Source organism: Ambystoma mexicanum, chromosome 14, assembly GCF_040938575.1.
Source record: "Ambystoma mexicanum isolate Mex_15411 chromosome 14, UKY_AmexF1_1, whole genome shotgun sequence".
Classification (NCBI taxonomy): Eukaryota; Metazoa; Chordata; class Amphibia; order Caudata; family Ambystomatidae; genus Ambystoma; species Ambystoma mexicanum.
Genome location: NC_090940.1, coordinates 249,091,865 through 249,111,096, shown reverse-complemented (window position 1 = coordinate 249,111,096; position 19,232 = coordinate 249,091,865).

Genomic DNA, 19,232 nt, shown 5'->3' with positions numbered 1-19,232 from the left:
CTACATATACCAACGTGATTATCTGTTTCCGGCCATTAGTGATGCTTGGAAAATTGAATAATTGTCTCTAGCAAGTACATTAGAAGGGAAACGTTTCAGGCTAGCCGGCGATGGACAGTGCGACAGCCCTGGATTTTATGCCAAGTACTGCACCTACCACTTTCAGGACATGGATAGTAAGAAAATGGTGAGTTCGGTGGTCGTGCAGGTAACACAATGTACATCCTCAGTGGCCATGGAGAAACTAGGATTTATAAAATCAGTGGCATATCTACAATCAAGGGGAATGCACATCGACCTCATAGCCACGGACAGACACGTTTCAATTGCCAAGACAATGAGAGAGCAGTTCCCGCTTATTAATCATCAATTTGACGTATGGCATCTTGCTAAATAAATCAGTAAGAAAATCCTGGCTGCAGGAAAAAAAAGGTTTTGAAAGTATTTTGCAGTGGTCCCAGTCTATCACCAACCATCTTTGGTGGAGCTCAAAAACTTGTGAAGGGTCAGTGGAAATACTACTTGAAAAATGGCGGTCACTGATGCACCACTGTACCAACGTTCACCGCTGTTCAGAAAACCTACATTTCAACCAATGTGAACATGACCCTTTGTCCCCAGAGGAGGCAAGGAAGAAGAAGTGGTTGATTCCATCTTCACCGACACACAAAGCCATTGAGAAGATTGTTTTCGACAAAACTCTATCAAGAGATTTGAGAGGACTGACAGAATTCTGTCACACAGGAGGTTTGGAGGTGTTCCGCAATATGTGCCTAAAGTGCAGGCCAAAGCGCTTGCATTTTAGCTTTCGGGGCATGAAACATCGCACTCTACTAGCGGTCTTGGCCCATAACAGCAATGTCGGACATGAACAATCTAGGACTAGGGGTAAAGTAAGGATGCCTCGCTACACTAAGGTGTTTTCAAAACGAAGTAAGCAATGGGTGATCAAACCAGTCTATGATGAAATGCAGTTCGACTTTGTGAAAGGCCTTATTGTTGCTGTGTTAGAGAAGCACAGATATGGAATTTTGGACGTTTCTGTGCAGAGCAGTGATCCATTGCCACTGAACATTGCAACTGTGCCATGTCCACCCTCGATGCAGAGCTGGTTGTGAAGTACAAATCCCGGTTTAAATAATTGCAAGACGATTGTCTTTTTGTAAATAAATGTTATTGTACAGTGTACCTGTAACCCTAACCCTACCTTCACCATCATGGGTGGCGAACAAGCTGGGTGTTATCTTTGATTTCTCTCTATTCACCTCATATATGTGTATGTATATATTTTTCTCATGTCTCATCTCATGTAAATGTAAATGCTGCGCACTGTTGCGCACTGTTAACGGAGGGGAGGCTTGCGTATTGCAAATAATAAAACAAACAAACTAACAATAAAACTCACTTTTAACTCAACTCCTGTGGTACTTTATACTTTCCCTGACCTTCCGCCAAAAATTAAATGTCTCCATAGTTATGATTCTTTGGGGCTGCAAAGCTCGCAGACAACGGGGACAAAATTGGGGGCCTTAGAACACGCCAAGCGGGCCGTGGCATTTTGGAGAGAAGCCAGTTCGCATTTGCACATTGTGGCGCACTACATAGAGGGATTCTAAACTTCAAGTTCTCACAGATGCCTTTACTATGGGATGTTGCAAATAAAGAATGCGAAGGACAGCGGCTTTGATTTTCAGCTCGCGCCCAGAAGAGGCCCACAAGTCACACTGGAAGTATAAGGGTCTATTGTTTTTTGATCTTGAGACAGGGACCATGCCGAAAGAACTTCATTTGAAGGGGGTGCGCAATAACGTAAGAGAAGATAAGGCAGAAAATTCAGAAACTCTACCGAGTTTCATCTTAGTTCAGTATACGAAAAATCGTTGTCAAGAGCACGGTCGGATTTACAGACTGCATTACGCAGAGACACAATGGAAATTTCAAATATAATGTGAGTAAATCTTTAAACGCTTTTATACCGGAATGAAGAATTAATGAATGGATGCATGAATAAATGAATGAATGAAGAGCTAGGAAAAGCAAGGAAAACGTGTTCGTAGTGGGCACATGGGCATGCAGGTACACAGGTCTCACCGATCTCGGTCCTTGGCCCAGCCACTTTTCCCTGAACTGCCTACCTGCACTACGGGACTGTCTCTGTATCCTTCAGCCCCTTCTCCCGGCATTTACCTTGCACTTGCCACGAGCTGGCCCTATTATTTATCTTGTATTCTACTAACCATGTACAGAACTTTTACCCCCCTCTCCCCTTCCCCTTGCGCGATCTGAAAGACACCTGGCCTAGTAGGATTGTTGTCTGTCTGCCCTTGTTCCCCCCTGCCTCATCACGCCTTGAAACACTTGTGTATAGGCGCGTTACAAATGCCATATCATATATCATATCATTCCACACGCATGTAGACAAACTGTCGTTTCTCATTGTGTGTTGGCCTCGATTTATTTTGTTACTTTTCGCATTGATTTTAGAGCCGAACATACTCCATTGAACTATCCTTGCAAGCAAATAGTTTCTGATCAGCCGTAATAAATAAAATATTTTTTTTGTTTTCATAACAGGTATTTGCTCCCGTTCTGCTACTGTCATCGGTTTGAGACACCGGCAGATGTTTTTTTCAACAGACACTTGCAGCTTCGTGTGAACAACTGGAGCACACTGACAATTTTATGGGACGATCGCCAAGGGCCCACATGCCCTTACGCTGTACTAGTGGCTAGAAGCAACATATCAACCTTTACGATGGACTAGTGCCTAGTTGATGGAACAGCCTTGCGGTTCACCGTGCTTCCAAAGTGCTACTTTTAACAAAAACCAACACCCTGTGTACCATAAAGGAACAGCGCGTGACTCACGATAAAACGGAACAGTTTTTGCGGATAGAGATAAAAGAAAATAAATGGCATTCCGAGTTAATATGGCAATTGCTGAATATTCTCTAAACATTTAGTGTCAAATAAATGAACTTTACCAAATGTACCGTGTTGCTGTTTGATTTTAAAGTACAGTTTCATATTCCGAATTGTGGTGCGCTGTGTTGTGAGATGGTCTGTGTTGGTTTCCGGGTTCTGTGTGGAGTCGTGTACAAGACGACTGGGCGCATTTGCCTACGCAGCACAGTAACGTCACGGAGAGAGGCGGGGAATATGAATGTTTTGATAATGTCAGGCTCAGGGGCAGGGGATTTGATTTAGTGCTGCAGAAGCAGGTCAGCCTTGGCGATGCGGCAAGTGATAGGATTATCACAAAATGGCAGCTCCCTGGTGCCTGTTTTCGCGTGCGTTTAATGGACGAAAACTCGGGTAAGGTCCATAGGAAAGTTTTCTAAAATCGAGCCACTTAGGCTTAAAAAAACATGGCCGACCCGTAGGGACAATAACATTTTTTACTAGACCATGCCTTTAAGGATGAAATTGGCCTTTGAATATCGCAAGTTGGAAATAGATACTGAGCTTAAGAAGGAGGAGCTGGCTCAACAAGTTGAACTCAAGAATAGGGATCTTGAACTCAAAGACAAGGACACTGAATGTCAGAGAATCCAGCTAGAGAAAGCTAGTGATGTAACAAAAAGGATTTAGATGAAAAATTGAGTAAGAAAGCTTGAGTGGAGACTTCAGCGAAACCCAGTGAGAGTGTCAGGTCCCCAGCAACTACATTTATGAAGGATTTGGTTGGTGTGTTTTCGGAGGGTTCTGATATCCTCCAATGTATTGAAGCGTTTGAAATGGCTTGTGCAATTCATGATGTTGTCAAAAGAGATTGGGCTAAGTGTTTGCTAAGCAGAGTGCCTCAAACTGGATGTGACTGTATTCTGAAGCTGAGTGTGGAAGAAAGGGGTCAGTATGAGTGTATGAAATCTGCTTTGATTGCCAAGTTTGGCAAGACGCCTATCCAATACCTTAAAAGGTTCAGGGATTTTAAGAAAAGAGAGAATGTGTCTTGGGTTGACTGGGTAGTGCTGCGCACATGAATATGATGGGGTGGATTGATGGTTACAAGGTGAAAACTTGTTGAATTGTCCCACCTGTTGTTTTTTGAGCATTTTTCTGAAGCCTGTTCATCAGAGCTGCGTCAGTATGTTGCTGACCAGAACATTTTGGAGCCCTTTAAGCTGGCTAGGTTGGCTGACAAGTGGGTCTCCCACCGGGTGTCCCCTAAGGACTCCAGTGGGAAGGACAAGGACAAAGAAAAGGGGGCCCCTCAGAAAGCTGAGGAGCCCTAAAAGCAGTCACAGTCGAAAAAACCTAAACCCTCCTCTCCTGAGTCCCAAGAATCTAGTGGGGATAAGTCCTCTGTGGGTGGGAATAAGAGTAGTGGTCCACCTGCTGCAAAGCAGGCTCCCGGTGGTTCCAGTACCGTACCCCGCACTCCTGGCACTTGTTGGGACTGTGGGGCTCTGGATCACAAAAGGGGTGACTCCAAGTGTAAAGGTAAGGCACTCGGAGTACAGGCTGTCAGCCTGACCTACCCTTACCCCATGTCTGAGGTGGAGGCCACTGTCCTCCCCTCCTCTACAGGAATCACTTTTGGTGCTCCCGTAGAGATTTCCTTAGTGTCCCTTGGGGCCAAGGACCAGTACGCAGAAGTACTGGCGTCTATCCCACAGAACACCCGTAGATTTTTGAGAAGTGTCCTCCTGAATGGCCAGCCTTCTACTGGTTTGAGAGACACTGGGCAAGCATGACAGTGCTGAACCAGGACAGGACCCTGCTCAAGCCAGAGGACTATGTAGATGCTCCTCTGAGAACCACCAGGTTAGCTGGTGGGCCTCCCAAATTATCGCCTGTAGCCGGAGTCACACTCGTAATTGGAGACAAGACAGCAAAGCTTCCTGTCCTGGTTCAGGACAACGTCCCTGCTAACATTCTGTTAGGTAACGATCTAGTCGAGTTGGGATTGATCGCGGATGGTCTTCCCATGACTGCTGCTGCGGTCACTAGGTCACAGGTGACACCGGGTCTGGCTTTGAGTCAGGTACCCGAGCCGAAGGCGAAGGCAAGCCGAAGGAAGAGCAAGAAGGCCACCTCTGTGGAGGGAGCTCCTTCTCTTCCTGCTGTTCCTACAGCACCCATTGGGATCCATGCTCCGGACGGGCTGGGTCCAGTGGTAAACCCCTACTCAACTCTCGGAGGATCATCCCGATCTTCAATGCTTGCTAGCTGAAGGGGGACCCTCCCGGGCAGACTTCTCTAAAGACCAGAGATAGTGTCCCTCTCTCGAGGGTCTGAGGAAACAGGCCCTGTCCCAGGCACACAGAGAAGTGCCTAGGACTTTCTGGATTTATTGGGAGGGTGAGCTCCTTGTTAGTGAGCCCACTAAGCCTGAACCTGGTGCCCTTAAGAGGTTAGTGGTACCCTAGGTTTACAGGCCCTTCCTACTGCAGTTGGCGCATGAGGTGCCCTTGGCTGGTCATCTTGGTATCAAGAACACTAAGCAGAGGCTCTCTGCCCATTTCTACTGGCCTCGGATGGGAGTAGATGTGGAGTCCTTCTGCAGGACCTGTCCAACGTGTCAGTTGTCTGGCAAGACTGGAGGCAGTGTCATTGCCCCACTGCAGCCATTGCCAGTGGTTGGCACACCGTTTGAGAGGGTGGGCATCGACATTGTCGGTCCCCTTGACCCTCCCAAGTCAGGTGGACATCGGTTCATCCTGGTTTTGGTAGATCATGCAACCAGGTACCCTGAGGCTATACCCCTTCGGACTATTACTGCCAAGGTGGTTGCCCGGGCCCTCCTGGGCATTTTCACCTGTGTTGGATTCCCCAAGGAGGTTGTCTCTGACCGAGGATCCAACTTCATGTTTAGTTACATGAAAACCATGTGGAAAGAGTGCGGGGTAACCTACAAGTTCTCCACTTCTTACCATCTGGTCGAGAGATTTAATAAAACTCTCAAGGGCATGCAGGTGCTTTGGAAGAGCCCCTACGGAGGAAATGGGATCTCCTCCTGCCATGCCTGCTGTTTGCTTACAGAGAGGTACCTCAAGAGGGTGTTGGTTTCAGCCCCTTTGAGTTACTCTTTGGACATCCCGTGATAGGGCCCCTTGCCTTGATCAGAGAAGGTTTGGAAGCCACCCCTCCCAGTCCCGCCAAGCAAGTGGGGGACTATGTGTTAGGCCTTAGACGGAGGATGACACAGATGATGGGTGAAGCAACGGCGAATCTCAAGGCCAGCCAGGAATTGAACAAATACTGGCATGACCTTAAAGCATCGCAAGTGGATCGGATAATCTCCAAGATGGGCGAGGTCAACTATCTGGTTGACATGGGAATCCCAGGGGTAGCCCCTCAGGTATTCCATGTCAATAGGCTCAAGCCTTTCCACAGGTGAGCAGAAGTCTCATGTCTCTTGCTAGCTTCGGAGCAAGAAGAGGATGAGAGTGAGCCCCTTCCTGGTTTGCTGCATAGCAACCCTCAGGATGGCTCAGTGGAGGGAGTGCAGCTCTCTCCAGATTTGACAACCGAGCAGCAGAGGGCCTGCAGGACTTTGGTCCAGCAGTATGCCTCTCTGTTTTCGCTGATGCCAGGCCTTACAACGTGGTGTATGCACAAAATTGACACTGGTGACAGCGTGCCTGTCAAGAGCAGGAGCTACCGAATTTCAGATACGGTTAAGAACCACATCCAAGCTGAGGTCGCCAAGATGTTGGATCTGGGTGTTATTGAACCCTCAACCAGTCCCTGGTACAGTCCCATGGTCCTTGTCCCCAAGGCAAGTTCCCAGGCAGGTACCAAGGATTGGAGGTTCTGTGTGGACTACCGAGGAGTCAATGCCGTCACCAAAACTGACGCGCACCCATTGCCCAGGGCTGATGAGCTCGTGGACACCATAGGTGCTGCCAAATTTGTGAGCACCTTTGACCTCACCTCAGGCTATTGGCAAATAGCTCTGATGGACCATGCCAAGGAAAAGACGGCGTTCTCAACACCAGAGGGACTCTACCAGTTTAGGGTCATGCCTTTTGGGTTGAAGAATGCCCCTGCCACCTTCCAGAGATTGGACAATAATGCGCTCAGTGGGCTGGAAGCTTTTTGTGTGGCTTATGTAGACGACATTGCCGTCTACAGTTCCACTTGGGAAGAGCACTTGACACATCTGGGTAGAGTGTTGCAGGCCTTAAAGAGGGCTAACCTCACTATCAAGGTCACCAAGTGCCAGATAGCTCAGGGGAAAGTCACGTATCTTGGTCATGAGGTAGGAGGGGGTCAAATCCAACATCTCCCCAGTAAGGTACAGGATGTACAGGACTGGGAGACTCCCACTACTCAAACCCAGGTGCGAGCCTTTTTGGGCCTCACTGGGTACTATCGCAATTTCATGGTGGACTATGGAACCATAGCTGCACCACTGACAGCTCTGACTTCACCCAAGCAGCCTAGGAAGGTCAATTGGACTGAAGACTGTCAGAGGGCCTTTGATGGCTTGAAAGAAAGTCTGTGTCGGGCACCCGTGTTGTGTGCGCCTGACTACAGCCGACCCTTTATCTTCCAGACGGATGCCTGCGACACCGGAATTGGAGCTGTCTTTTCCCAGTTAGATGACAAAGGGAGAGAACATCCTATCATATTCATCAGTAGACAACTCAAGGGTAGAGAATTTAGGTGGGCTACTGTTGAAAAGGAATGTTTTAGTATAGTTTGGAGCCTTAGGCGTTTTAGGCCCTACCTTACGGGGTCTACCTGTAACGCTCACCTGATTCCCGCAGAGGCGCCGGTCTTGACTGGGTGAATGCCGTATCTTCAAAGGTGATGTGTAACACACGGTTGGCTCTTTGGGCTGGACCTCTGTGCACTGTATGTCTGACTCGAAGAGTAAGATGTCTGCAGATAGAAAATATGGGATTAATGAACTGGGGTTATTGGGTGCCTCTCTCCTCTTCCCTTTCTCTTCTCCTGTAGAACCCCAAAGGTTAACGCCCTCACCTTAGGTAAGTGAACGCCGAGCTCTCCATCTGCCTCGGGGCAGGGTGCCGTAACCAGTTTCTTCACTGGATAAGGGTGCAGGCCTCTTGACATCAGAGGACTGCTGTCCGTCGTTAACTGCACGAACAGTAAGTTCTGGGCACTTCAAATGTCTTAAAAGTCTTTTGTAATGATATCTCTTGTTTTGCAGGGTTCCGGCGATGGCGGATGGCGGGCCGATGAGATTTGAGGATCGAACCCGCGTGAGGAATAGAAGCGCCTGGAAGCATGTAAGTAAGCGCTTGTAGCCTGCTTCACGATGCGCACTAACTGTCCCTTTTATCTTGCAGGTACAAGTTCGGAGCTTTAGAGAAGCTGAAGGGTGCTGGAATACCCACTGGATTCGGCGTGGGAAGGAGTAATGGCACGTGAGTAATAAAGTTGCCCAATGTCTTTAAACGCACCTTCTTTTGTCTTTCAGATGCGGGATGCAGCGCCGAAGGCCTCCGGAGCGTGCGAAGAGCTGGTAAGCTTTTGTCTTTCAGATGCCGGAATGCAGTGCGAAGACCTCCAGAGCATGCGAAGAGTAGGTAAGCCTTTGTCTTCAGATGCCGGAATGCAGCGCGAGGCGTTGGTGACAGCCGATGGACCAGGTAAGAGATGCGCTGCCACTGAAGACCGTAGTGCTAACCTGTTCTTTCTTTGTCTTTACAGGTGCTGCTGAAGACTGGATTCCAGGATGGTAAGCCTTTGTTCCCTTAGGCCCAGGATCAGAAGCAGAAGACACGATGAGCGTTCTGCTGCAGAGAATGCAGAATAACACAAAGCAGGATTCATCCATCGGGTGTGGTTTAAATAGCCTCCTGTAGTGCTTAGGTGTCTCCTTCCACAGCCACGCCTAGGTAAGAAAAGAGTTCCTGCTTTCCAGAAGAGTTCCAGTGTTCTGAACCTAGGGAGTGGCTCCTGCCCCACCCAACAGGAAAAGTAGTCCCAAACAGAAGAGGATCAGGGGTTCAACTGGCAGGTAAGTAAGCAGCATGGTCTGCTGCAGGTAAGTCCACCCAAGCATTATGAGCCAGGCGCTTCCAGCGCTGGGACTGGGCATCTTTATGAGCCTGGTGCCACTGGCGCCAGGACAGGGTCCAAAAGGTCCCAATTGGGACAGGCTGGCACTCAGAACCGGGGTTATGGGTCTGCTTCCAAGGGAGTCGGGCAAGTCCTGATCTTTTGGAAGCAGAGATCATGACACTACCTTCAAGGTCCAAACAGATCATAAGCCCCTGAAGTGGCTTATGCAGATGAAGGGTGAAAACCCAAAACTGCTCAGGTGGTCCATTAGACTGCAAGGGCTAGACTTCACCATAGAGCACAGGCCAGGGAAGAGTCACGATAATGCAGTTGGCCTTTCCAGAAGGTATGTTGACTGTCTGGATGAGGGTGTCTATCCCGTGGGAGATTAGGCACGCTCCACCTCAGTCTGTGGGGGGTGACTGTGATGCTGGAAATGCATTGGAGGGACAGGGCCTCCGTATCCTTGTCCTTTACTGCTTTTTATCGTGTGTTCTGTCATGTTTTCCGCGCAGGAGTTCATGTGGGACTCCTGGCGGTGCAGCTCTCTTTCTTTTGGTTTGGTGAACAGACCCGTGGGATATCCTTATGGCACCATGGGTAGGGGTACAACCCTGTGCCCCTAGTGTATGTTTTTGGGCACCTGTGGGTGGCCTGCAGAGCAGGGTATGGGCTGGTGGCAGCTCCATGCTGAATTTTACAGGTGCGCAGAGTATCCTCCATTTTGGGATACCCCGGCCCTGCCATTGGAATCAGTTGATTTGTGATGGAAAACAAGATGGCTCCGGTGGCCTCTTCCTTTCTATTACTCATTACCTTGTTTTCCCAAAGTCCTGGGAAGCTCTGACTCTGTCCCTTCCCCCTGACTGGCTGTTGGGTGGAAGTGCCATATATGGTGTTGTTGTGAAGGCCCGGCCAGACTGGTTGGAGCCTTCTCGGTGATGTATGTTGTGGGTACCTCCTGTGGGTGGGACCTGGGTGAATAGAGTGTGTGACGAATATACATTCTGTGTTGTGGGTGTCTAGTATCTGGTGGTTGACACAATGACTGAGACAACCCTGCCCGAAACTGGTATGAATGCAGCTTGGAGTGTTGAATGGCTCAGTACTTGTCCCAATATACATAACTTGTTGTGAGTGTCTGGAGAGAAGTGAATGGCCTGAGTACCTTGTGTGCCTGATTGGCTGCCTGCCTGCATGAATGCCCGTAGTCGTGATTGGATGCTTGAGTGTGACCCAGCGGAATGAATGGGAGATCAACAGTATATCTGGGGAACTCTCACTGCTAGGAATCGTGTGAAGAAGCTGAAATCCACTACGACGAGTAACTGGAGTAACTGACGCTTGACCTTGAAGCCCTGCTGGACGAGAAGAAGTGCCGTGGCTCTTCGTCACAATCTGAAAGCTGCTGTGTTTCCAAGGACTGACCCAGAGAGGACCTGATAAGGCGACCTCTTCCCGAGCTACGAGGGACCATCGTGCACAGCTGATCTTTGCCAACGCTCCCTGGTAGACAGACCTTCGACAGGCTGCCGACCCGATACGGGGACTGCTGCGGAACTCCAAGGAGAAGCGCCCGGACTGTTGTCCGCCACTGTCGACGACCGGAACCGCCGTGCTCCCGTTTGCCTAAGAACTTCCATTGATCATCGGACGCTCTCGTCTGCATCGTCACCCGCTTGTATTCCGCTGGAGAAAGCCCAATCGTCGATGCGCCGAGGAGCATCCACCGGTGGGTTTCCTGCCACCTAAGGACCACAAAGACGCAGACGACTCGACGCCCTTGCTGGGCCACAGTTCTTCATCATCTCTTTGCGGTCCAGAACTATCGTCACCGAGGTGCCCCGCGTGCCTCTTCCTTGCAGGACGCCCACGCTCTGTCGTCGACGAGCACCCCTCGGAACGAAGCTGCCACTTCCCTGCCATAGTTCACCCTGTTCACCGTCGGACGTTCGACGACCTGTGACTCCTGCCTTAAAGGGAGGGCAATCAAGAAGGGCCGTCGATTCCCCGACACCGAACGCCAAGTTCCCCAACACCTCTGGACGATCCGTGGCTCCCGCCTGAAAGGGAGGCACTCAAGAAGGATCGGTCGACGCATCGTCAGAGAACTCTACTCCACCAGGTACATTGGGGGGGTAAAACCTTAATTGGAAGAAGTGAGACTATTGAACATATGGACTGGGCTTGTGCGATATATCCTTATTTTACAGGTTGCCCAGGTGGGGGGATCTCCACACAGAACTGTGTCTAGGTAACAGGGCCAGCATTCTGCCTATTGTTTCAACCATCTTACATTCCTGCCTATCTCTATTGCTGGTTTCCTCGTTATTAATCTGTGTGACATTTTAACCGTACAGTTGATGCACTTTAATGAGATTCAATAACATTAGTGGTACCACTTTAGAATTGTATATATTTATCATTATTGACTTCTGAGTACAAAGTGCATTATTGTGATCGTGTACATACCTTTGAATATTAATTATATAAAGACTGTGTTTTCAGTAATACAGAGTGTGGACATTCCTTTGTTGGGGTTCGGGGACTACACTGTACTTAAGAACCAGCCCGCATCACCTCCTGAGAAGTTAGGCCTTGATTGCTCGTCCATAGCTACCTTATAGAGAATCTTGGCTGGGGTCCTCGGTGCCTCTCCTCTACCATATAGAGAGCGGAAGTACAGAGACCCCCTACCAGTCTTTACAGTTGGGCAGTATGGTGTGCCATGCGGCCGTGTCAGGCCAAGACAGGCAAAGACAGGCGCTGCCCTTTGTGTAGGCCCTTAGTGTGGATGGCCCGGCTGACCCCTTCCGGAAACAAGGGTGCACGGAAGTAGCTTGCGGCAGCCAATCGGCGGTTGCTGGCGTTGCTTAGCAATAGTAAGCAAAACGAAATGAGGGAGCCGCCATTGCTCCTCGTGTATGGCGGTTACTTTGCAGGGCTGGGATCACGGAGGGATCGGGGTAATGGGAGCGTGCTGCGGCAGCAGTTATTGCTCACCCACGGCTCCTTTTCTCCTCATCTTAGGCGTGCAGCAGATCCTCCGGGGCTGGATGGCACACGGTGCAATTCTTCATGTGGAGATGCACTGCTGGAGAGGTACCAATCCACCTTCAGCCCAATCTTGTTCTTATATCGTGTGCCATAATGTTTCTCCAAAATGTTAGCAGATATGGACACACATGCAAAGGGGCATACATTGACTTGTCCAAGATTGCAGTTTGGCCAAAAGGGGAAACCCAGTTTAGAATCAGGTGAACCAGTTCGACAGAGGGACTAAACCACGTGTCTGCATACATGACTTGGCCCAATACAGCTCTAAATAACATTAGTCCCTAAATGTGTTTTCATAACACACCAGCACTGAGGAAACGTGCATGGGACAACACATATCACCTGATGTATTCGTTTGGAACAGACGTCCACAGTGGAAAATGCATATGGATAAACCTTTACCAGATGTTCTTTGATATTATGGAGCCTACTTTGAGAGCATCCAAAAGAGACCCTTCATACTCCTTATTGTGTGTTTATGGCTCACATGGTATGGGATAAAATAAGCTCTCTGACATGTTACTGCTGCACTTTCTTGACTGAGCGATCAATGTTTCACACCGGTCAAGTGGCACAGCGAGTAGAGCGCTCGCTTTGACATCCGTGCAGAGCCTGCTAACGCAGGTTCGAATCCGGGCGGGGCCAAACTCAGCCTTTCATCCTTCCGAGGTCGATAAATGAGCACCACACACCGTGAGTTATAATAAGCAGCGCTCAGATCCCTGAGGGTTCGTAGCGCTATATAAGTGCCAAATTATGATTATACCCATGCAAACATGATGGCTTCTTCACAGATGAAACATCTGCACTCACTGACGTGGTTCTGGGTAACGAGTTCATAATAGAATACACACACATGAGAAACCCTTATTATCTTTAATGTTCTGCTAGGTCATGACTCAAATTACGATAGAGCATTTACACATTAGACGCCATGATGCTCTCTATTTATTTATTTTTTGTTCATGTGGCTATGACTGTGTATGTAATATTAGTTCCATGGTCTTTGAAGCCCCTTGTGGAAGCTGATAAACACGCAAACATGATTTTCCTCTACACACCCTGCTTCTCATGTGCTAACTCCCAACTATAATGTCTCTGTCTAGAGGGATCAATGCTGCAGTCACAACAATTGCAACACACAAAACCTTTTCTCCCAAAAGTTCCAATGGACCACTTCAGAACCTGGATCAGTCTTCATGGAATTGTTTCTAAAAAAACAAACCAATGGTCAGTCAATAACTGGCATTAGCATGTGACATTGTTGTTCACGTCTCACTGCAGATATTTCAATTAGTATACTGTTCTATTCACTAGATGGGTACCCTAATCTCTGCCCCCACTCATATACAGCCCCAACCTGAAATTCTGAGGATATGAAACAGGCAGTGTCATGAATCAAAATATTTATTAAAATTCAATGCAAAGGTGGTTCCCAGATTGTATGTATGGGAAGTTGCCACATACACAATTAGACTCGGCCTGCAGGCAGAGATTGAGCTACATATAATAAGAACTGTTCCTATCACCTGCGGCTCCTCAGAATAATTCATCCTTACCTGAGCAAAGCCAATTGCTCCACAATAGCTAGAGCAACTATTCTATCAAGGTTGGATTATGGTAATGCCCTTATGTTAGGAGCCAACAAAGAATGCATTGCCAAGTGCCAAGTAATCCAAAACAGCGCAGTCAGGATCATCAAGAATAAAACAAGAAAGGAACACATCAACGAGGACAGAAGGAACCGTCATTGGCTAGCTGTGGAGGACGGAATACTATTCAAATCCTTGACACTAACACACATATGGATTTATGGGAAGGCTCCATCCTACCTCAAAAGTAAATTGGTTATGTATGTGCCAAGACGTACACTCAGGTCGGAACCTAAAGGCCTAATTAATTAACAGGGTTAAGAAAACAAATGGTTTGGGCAAAGCATTCCACACTAAGGCCGCCATGATATGGAACAATCTTGCCATCCCTTTCAGGTTAGAAAAGAATTACACAAGCTTTCGGAAAAAAACTCAAGACCCTGTCTACTAGACAAAAACCCCAACCACATACTTGAGCAAATTGACCTGTGATTACGTGGTTTGCACCAACTGTCTTTATGGTAGTGCCATGATGCTTACGAGTGACTGGTGCTATATAAATAAATACATAACATAAAATAAAATTTAAATAATATACACATTCCGAAACACTGAAGCACTATTAACAATATGTTTTCCTAATTCCAGTCCTAAATTGCACAAGGCCACCTCTATAGGGCATTCAATTCTTTGACCTCAGTGCCACAAACTGACCAGTGCATTAAGACTTCAAATAAAATGTATCAGAACCAATTTCAGTATGTAAACAGCAGATCCAGCACATTTTTATTTTCTCCTCTATCAGAAACAAGTATTGGTACCAGATACATGTTACACAGACAAATTACCTATTTGCCTAACTTTACCCCCTTGTATTAGTGTGAGATTGAGAATTTCTAACCTATGTGCATGCAATTTAAATGTAGGCTAAAATGAACTTGGCCAGACTTCTGCCGGTTTGAGTTAAGAGAACAGCACTATCAATAAAGAGTGCAGCACATATTAACTCACCCACCCCAAAAAGAAGAATCCATTTCAGAATTTAATTAAACAGGGATGAATACTCCCCAGCATTCACTCCGCAAATTATAAGATTCACAAAAGCATCATTTTCTATGGGCTGTGAAGTGACATACTAATCTCCCTTCTCATTCCCAACTTCTTAATGACATATCTATGGCTTCCATAGGCCAAAGTTTTGTGTCAGGCTTCCGGAGTGATTCATAGTCTTGGTTGTCAACTAGGCCCATCAAAATACATTGGACACACTTTAATTGGATTTAAATGCAGAAACTGCACTTAATCTACACAAACATGCAATCAGTATTACACTGTGCACAACACAGAAATGCAATTGGTTTTCTTGGAGTACAATCTCATTTGCTACTTAAATATATTAAGAAGTAAACTTGCAATTCCCATAAACTCTTCCTGCTTTGTATTGGAAACTAGCGCCCAACCTAGTGGCTCATCTAAACCACCCATTCCTGGGATTTAGCATATAATAGCTAAGGGGCAAATTTAGCTCTGCATGAGAAATTCTTCTACTCAATAGATAGTTATTTTAGCTTATGGTAGTGTTTCCAATTAGGGCTCCAGTCCTCTGGTGGTCAGTCCCACTAGGTGAAGGGGAAATCTGCCACCATCTGTTTAATCACTCTGCGTGACAAGGCTCCTCTTTCCCAGATATTCCTAACTGCTCAGCACCACTCTAAATGCACAAACAGTTTGTTGTTCATAATCCAATTTGTCTGACCATCAGAGAGAGAATCTGTCCTCTCTTTCTGTAGGTTTATCATTAAATAATCTACCAAAATCTCATGTGAAATCACATGTTCCCGATGTGATCGGTCTTTCCTTTGGCTTGTTTAATAATTGGATCATCCCACTGAATGCACCCTTCTGTCTCCATGGATGGTTATGATTTCTATCCTTGTGACCTAAAAATGGAAGGGAGCAATGTAGTCTCAAATTTCCTGTATGCAAAATCAGCGTTTCCTTTCTAATTCAGTGCAGACATATAACACATTACTGACATATTTCTATAATCTCCTAGTCACGATGCATGCTCAGATATGTGACACAACCCAATGGGATATTTATTTATGGAGTCATCCATTTTCATACATTTTAATATTTTTTAAAGTGTGGTGAATTGATATTTTGTGGCACATTAAAGAAGAATGTCCCATCTTTGCAAAACACCTGTTCACACGTGTCTACCTATTACGCTGAGTGAGATAAAATTCATGGTTAAATATAGATGCTTGTTTGCCTTGACACACGAATGTCCTACAATTGACCTGCTATGTTTTTTCCGGTGGGAGCCGAGGTGTTCCAGTGCAGTTACAAACTTCCTCCTGGGGGGTTTCTGACAGTGAGGGATGTGAATGAAATAACAGAAACCTCTTCTTCTCTGTGCCTAGAGCCCATGGCTGGGTTGATTATTATTATTATATTGCATTTATTGAGTGCAGTCCTAACTTTGAGAAGCAACGAAGCACTTTACAGAGGTATACCCCAATACAGATACATAACGAAGTGCTTTACAGAGGTGTACAAAATTACAGATGCATAACAGAGCCCTTTTCAGTGGTAACAACGGAACTGATATACAGCTGGGGGTAGGATACAGAGAGGGACACAGGAGGGTTGCAGTTGCACCAGGTGGCCGGGAGGAGTGGGGCAGGTGGCATATGGCCAGTCAGTTGATGCATGGGGTGGCGTGATGGCATAGCTGTTGAGGGGGAGAGACTCCCTGAAGAGGTGGATCTTGAGTTCTTTTCTGAATGGTAGGTGCATGGGGGCGGGTCTGATGCCGACAGGGAGGAGGTTTGATAATCTTGGGGCATAGGAAGAGAAGGGTTTATTGCCATGCAAAGTACAGATGGGTCATTTTTAATGGACACATCTGCTGTGATGCTCCCCATGAAGCAGAACGGATCAGACCATCAGATAATAATCTCCTGGTGGAGCTCGATTCTTTGGAACTCCTAAAACATTTCAGAGTAGTTTTCTCAAAGTCTCATCTCCGAGGATTTTCTCAAAGGTTGGGGCCAAGCTGAGGTGCAACACCAGTCAGTTTTAAGCAAAAAGACATAGGACAGAAATAAATACACAGCTTTTATAAACTACACAAAATAGGGCCTTTCAATTGTGTGCATAGGCAAAATATTAATTTCAATCAGTTCAATGTGTAAAGCTTTGTGCAATAGTCTCACACTAGCTAAATAAATACACAGTTTACAACGAAATGTATTTGAAACAGAGGAGCCCATGGAACTTTACACAATATATCAGAATGGTGCACCTTTCGAAAAACATTACATCTGCTTTGCTTCTTACATAATAATTAGCTCACTCGTTTGCATATTATCTATTAATATTTCTGCAAAACAGGTAAGTCATGTCCTTGCTTAGCCAAGTTCTGAAGTTAGGTCTTGGTGATTTTGAATGCTAGGGGCTTCCTGAATCGTCTGGTATTTCAATTAAATGGGCATTACAAACCCATTCCATCAGGCTTGCTTGCACAAATTTTCCTGGTTAGCATGTGAAAAAGTCAAACCATTTGTTGGTTATCTCCACATCCCTCATTCCTTTCAGGCATCATTTTATTGTATGCAACTGTTTCATATTCACCACAATTAAACATGCAATTACAATAGCAATAGCTTTAATTTCTGTAGTTGTATGCTATCATTTACATTTAACATGGAGGGAAGGAATGATAAATGACAGCACAGAGAAGAGAAAATGACAGCATGGGAGGGAATGAAGGACAGTGTTGCGGGTTGAGGGAAGGTATATGGGGGAGGAAAAGCAAATAAATGGCAACATGAGATAGAATACAAAAATACAATCGCTGAAAGCTAGACCAGAAAGTACACAGGAGCACTGTAGAACATTTGAAGGAAGGAGTGGCAGCGCAAATGGGGGGGGGCGGGAAGAGTGACAGTGTAAGAGGGGGAAGGAGCGTCCAAGGGGACAGCACAAGGAGAAGGTGCAAAAGTGCAAGGAGAGAGAGAGAGACAGTGCAAGGAGAAGGAGCAACAAATCAAGGGGGAAGGAGTGGCATACATGGGACAAGGAGCAACAGCACAAGTGGGGAGTATGTCTGTTGGTTGCATGAAGCCTGGTCATATTTCTCATATATTCTAGTTTTGCTGTCAATGTGTCTCATTTTCAGCTCATTGCAGATGTCTTCAAAATAAATATTACATTTCTTGATAGTCCTAGATGAACACATTCTGGTACCTTTTTTCCCATGTTTTATGCAATTGCACAAAGCAGTAGGAAAACCCTGAGTTCTGAGCATTACGTTACATTAGAAGCATTGTTTGGAGAAATGCAGTACAACTGGCAACATATGTAGGTCCTCAGATTTCTTATGAGATCCTCTGCATGGCATTATGTTTTGGAGAACTGCAGTACCACAGTCAACATCCAGAGGTCCTCTCAGATTTCTATGAGGCCCTCTGTATGTTGTCACTGGTGCTGCCTTCTCCACCAAATAATGCTTACATTACATTGCAGCATTATATTTTTGAGAGGTACAGTTCCACTGACAACATATAGAGTACCTCTCAGATTTCTGAAGTGGACTTGTGTATGTTGTAATTGGTAGTGCACCTCTACAAACAATATTATTGCCTGTTTTATAACATGACCCAGAAAGGGTCCCCTACCTGTAGCCCAAAGTGGCCATGAAAGTAGCCCAGGTATAGCCCAACGTCCTCTTACACCGAATAGAAAGATCACTACACGACCTCTGACTTTGAAATTGACACACACATGTGACATGTTACAGTTCTAAATGGGAGAAAATAAGTTAAGCAAGCTGTTATTGGAGTACATTGGCATAACGAAACAAGAAATCACATTTAATGCATTGGCAGAGTGTGCCACAGCATTTCCAGTTGTCATGCCAACCACATTGTCGGCTATCTGCCCCCCTTTTTCTCTCTCTTCTCTGTAGAAATGGTGTTGGTGATATCCTGGTCGGTGTGCCACCAAAATGCACCAACACCAAAAAGTGGTGCAGGTTTTCAGCATGTGTATGCTTTAGAGATATAGTTTTAGATAAATAATGTTTGACTCCATTTGTCATGACATCAGCTTACCAGAACGCCTGCAATGTAGTCAATATCTACTGACATTGTCAGTGTTACAAACATTCCTAAACAGACGATCATTTAAAATGAAAATAGCCGTTCTTCTTTCGCACACCCAAACTGCTTTCTTTCCCCTTAGCTGCTCACCTCTCTCAGACACGAAGGGGACAGGAATAGGGTAAATGTTAGGAATTGAAATTGAAATCGCTACATGGCTAAAACACAGTGAATATGCAGAAACCGTATTTCCTTAATGGAGCCCTTCAACATGTACTCCTGGTAAGGAGCAGTGCCTGAACCCTGCAGCACTGAAAAATATTACAAGACAGCGAACATACACAATGGTGTATGTTTTTCCTCAGCAAGCTTTTTACTCCTTCCCTTTAGAGTTGTGTGGATTGTTTATCATTGACACAACTCAGTGCACACCTTTCAACTTGGACTGTACACTGGGAAGGGGCAATTGTTCCTTGAACATTATCCTTACAGC